At 38.6% G+C, this 4,606-nt stretch overlaps 1 pseudogene; it reads right to left on the bottom strand.

The window, feature by feature from the left end:
• Positions 1-2,957: 2,957 nt before the first annotated feature.
• Positions 2,958-3,135, bottom strand: LOC147826113 (U2 spliceosomal RNA; annotated as a pseudogene).
• Positions 3,136-4,606: the final 1,471 nt, after the last annotated feature.

Raw genomic sequence — 4,606 nt, 5'->3', positions numbered from 1 at the left:
ATCAGATGTAGAAGAGGAGGAGAGTTATTTTTTGGTTCCAACCACTATGATAAACCTCAGCCCTGCCCTGACTTGAGTGAAATACACTGAAGGCTGCATAGGGGTTGGCGTAGTAGGAGATGTTCACCACTCTGGACTAACAAATTTCAGGCATTTCCCCTTGCTGCCCACTCTTCATTCTTACTCCAACTTTAACCCCACCTTTCCCTCCTGATTCTTATCTGAAATGAATATGTCTCTCTTCAAATGGAGGAGGGTAGGAAGGCGTATTGTACAATTTTTTTTTCCATTCAGTGCAATTCTGCTCTGCCAAGAATCTATGGCTTTCCTCTTCTCAGTTGAGTGGTTGATTCTGGGCATGTAGAATGTTTAACAAGACAGAAATCTCTATGCCTTAGACCTTGGAGGAGAGAAGGAACCTGTGGAAGCAAGCTGCCTATCCAGTTTCTCCTTAGATATAGATCCTGAGGTCTCAGCTCAGGGCAGTGGAGTCAGTTCACTAGTCATAGAGATATCAAATTCATGCTATCTGGAAACATGAATAGGATGGCAGGAACTCTGTATGGCTTCATTGCTTCTTTTTATAAACTAAGAAATATGCCAAAGAAGCTCTTGATCAGCCTACTTTCTCTAGCTATCCTCCATCAATCATTCAGTTTTCTGGCCATGCCAGCCTACATGCACCTGCATTTTCAAGCCTCCATGCTTTTCCTCACGCTGTGCTTTCTACCTAGATTGCTTTTGATGCCTGCTCTTCTTCACCAGGTTGAGTCCTACACTGGTTATATTATATAACAGGGACTCAGAGGCTGCCTTTGGTAAAAATCACTGATTGTTAGACTCTCAGATGCCCAATAGGTAACTGAAAGCAGGATATAGCTTTCTATGTCTGCCTCTATTTTATGTCTGCTGCCTTCATTGTCTTAGACTTTGGGTCAGATCCGTGCTCAGCTCTACATTGTGGTATGGTTAGTCACTTAACGTGGTCTAAAAGCTGGTACTACAAGTATTATTAGTCTTGCATTTACCTAACCTATTTTGTACCTCTTCAAGACCTAGGACATCAACATAAAAGTAACTAAGGTATTCTCAAGATTTTCAGGGACATTCAACTGTCAGTTTTTACTACATCCTGTCCAGACACCCTGGAGCAGTACCTAGAAATCTCTAGTCATTGACCTAAACTGGCAGCCACTTTGGGTTCCAGGAAGATCAGAGCTTTGTAGACAGAGCAGCCTGTGATGCAGTCACCCCCTTAGAGGGAGAAATTACCCCATGATCAGAACTGAGGCTGGCCCTATATGCAGAAAAAGTCATCTCATGGGAACTGGGATGCCCCCCTGAGCAACAAGAACTTCTTGGAAGCCACCTCACAGAACCAGGACTGAGATAATTGATCACTCAGACCACAGTTTGAAAAGATGTCAATCATGCATATCTTTTGCTCCTGCCCCCAATTATTTCTCTATTTAAACCTAAATCTCACCTAGGTATCCCTATCTAGTCCTTCCTATCTTCTAAAAATAGGTATGTTGATTAAATTCCTTTCCTACTTCACCATTACTTTTTGTGTTTGATTTTTGGGAGTGAGTGGCAAGACATGATTTGTTAGAACCCAGAGTCAGGGCTCTGGCCTAGGACTCAGGTAACAATTTTACTTTGAAATTAGGTATGAACAGGTCTCTTCTCTACAGGTGTCTCCCCTCACCTAGTGGGTGATCCTCTTGGATTCTGCCTGTCTCTGTTGTTTTGAGTTCTCAGATTAGCACTGGCCAGGGGGCTCATGAGGATACATACTCCACTAGACTTGGGTTAGCAATCCAAGCAATCACCAGAAATATATGCAGATTGAAAAAATAAATAAAGGAATAAGTGAATAGAATACTTGTAACTGACAACAGGTTAAGAAAACCTCTCGGAACAATTTTCTTAATTTCTTAGAACACTTTAAAGGAAATTTTCTTGAGATATTTCTACTCTTAGTAAAAGTTGCATTAAAATGTCATTCTTTAAACAATTACTCAAAAGTAATTAAAATTTGAGTGCACAGGAGGTGAGCCACTCCCAGTGCCCAAGAGGAGACTTCTGGGCCCAAGTACTAGCCCCTCCCCAGCACACAGGGGGTGAGCTACCCAGGTACCAGCAAGCCCCTCCTCCCGGTCAAAATGAGAAAACACGTAAACAAGTCCCAAAACCAGACTTCCAGATCACTGAAAGCAATCCCAAAGGGAAATGAGATGGAACACTCTGATACACAACCACCTGGACTCCCTGAACTGGCAACAAAAGAGGATCTGGATGAAATAAAATCAGAAATAATTTCTCAGATAACAGCAGAGATTGTGCTCGTAGTGCAAGACATGATTAATAAATCTAGAGAAGACACAGATAAAAAAATAGAGGAGCTGAGGAACATGATGGAATCCCAACATAGGAAACAAATGGAATCCATAAAACAGATACAAACAGGTTTCCAGGAGATTAAGCTCCACTGAAAGCTTGCACAGCAGAATGAGCCGATGTGAGGACAGGATTTCAGACATAGAAGATAAGATTGCAATTAGTGACCAGGAAAAGAAAAATTGCTTTAAAATAGTTAGGGACCATGAGAAATCAAGCCAGCAGCTACTAGACAATGCAAAGAAGAATAACATAAGACTGATTGGAGTCAATGAAGAAACAGGAGAGAGTGGAGATGACATAAGAAAAAAAAACTGTTTAGAGAAGTGATGGCAGAAAACTTCCCAAGCAGGGGAAAAGAACTTGACATTTCAATTAAGTGAGGATATAGGACTCCAACTAGCCTTGATCAAAAAAATCTACACATAGGCATATAATTGTTAAGATTCTAGAAACCCAACAGAAGAACAGAATTCTACAAGTAATTAGAGAAAAAAAACAAATCACATACAAAGGAAAGCCCATCAGAATCACAGCAGACTTCTCAATGCAAACCCTCAAGGCAAGAAGAGCTTGGAGTGATGTATTTCAAGCCCTAAAGGAAAACAACCTCCAACCCAGATTGATGTACCCTGCAAAACTATCTTTCAAAATTGATGGAGAAATAAGATACTTTCATGACAAAGAGCATCTTAGGAACTACACTTGATCTCAGCCAAAAGGCCGAGAAGTGATGAGCATCTTAGGAACTTCATGAATACCAAACCAGTACTCCAAAAAATTTTAGACAATATCCTAGGAAAAGACAACAAGGATCAGAACCCCAGGAAGCCAGCAGAATTAATCCATTGGGTGCAACAGGAAATTAAATGCAAAGGGGGAGAATCCAACAAAACGAAAAAGTCATGACAATGATGAGTCAATACGTATCTGTACTGGCCTTTTTTTTTTTTTTTTTCCTGGTACTGAGGATTGAACTTGGATCCTTGCACTTGCAGGGCAGGCGGCAGAACAACTGAACTAAATCCCCAGCCCCTCTGTACTGTCTATTTATCATCTTCTTATGTCTACTTCTTAATTGGGTTGTCTATTAATGAGCTGTAAGGGTTTTATATATATTCTGGTCTTAGGTTATATGTATTATATATATGGTCTGTTTAAGGACTACTTTTCATTTTCTTAATGATGTCATTTAAAGTTCTAAATTTTGATGGAATCTCATTTATCAATTTCTTTCTTTTATACATCATGTTCTGTTTATCCTAGGAAATTCTTGCCTTTGCCTACCCTAAATTCATGAAGATTTTCTCTTATAATTTCTTCTTAAGGTTTTATAGTTTCAGTCATTCATATTTAGGTTCATAGATCCTTTCAAGTTATTTTTATGTATGGAAATAAAGGGTTGAGGTTAATTTTTTAATGTACGGATACCAGGTATTCTAGTACCATTTTCTGAAAATACTATCTTTTCCTCTGCTCTTGAATTGAGTTTATGTTCCACAAAATGTTAATGTGAAATAACCTTTCAAAACTCAGTGGACCATATATGTGCGGTTCTATTTCTAAATTCTCTGTTTTATTCCATTGATCTATATGTCTTTCCTTATGCCAACACTGCCTTGATTACTGCAGGTTTAGAGGAAGTCTTAAAATTAGGTAATAAATGTCTTCCAACACTGTTTTCTTTTTCTTTTTACTTTTCTAGGTCCTTTATACTCCTACATAACTTTTAAATTTCCAATTCTTCATTTATAGCAAGTATACATAAACCTGAATTTTTATATATACCTTGTATTTTCTAATCCTGCTAAATTCAAATACAAGTTCTAGGGACTCCTCGAGATTTCTTAGTATTTTCTCTGTAGATGATCATTTCATCTACATATAAAGATTTTACTTCTACCTCGCCAATCCTATGCTAATTGCTTCTTTTTATTGCCAGACTATTTTGGTTTAGGCCAATGTTTCAAAGTTTAATGGACAGGTGAAGACTAGGCATATCTGCCCTTGTTCCCCACCTTAGGGAGAAAGCATTGTATCTTTTCCATTCATATAAGGCATTTTTGCTGAAAGTATAGAGTACATGTCTTTTATCTATTGAGAAGGTTCTGTTCTACTGCTAGTCTCCTGATAGCTTTTACCATGAACAGCTGTACAATTTAGTCCAATACTTTTTTTCCAACTAGTGACAGGATCATATGGCTTT

Source organism: Heterocephalus glaber, unplaced genomic scaffold, assembly GCF_053883595.1.
Source record: "Heterocephalus glaber isolate CG9 unplaced genomic scaffold, H.glaber_assembly_v1.0 deba00001479, whole genome shotgun sequence".
Taxonomy (NCBI): domain Eukaryota; kingdom Metazoa; phylum Chordata; class Mammalia; order Rodentia; family Bathyergidae; genus Heterocephalus; species Heterocephalus glaber.
Note: the sequence above shows the minus strand (reverse complement) of the source record. Positions and strands in the feature narration are given on the sequence as shown.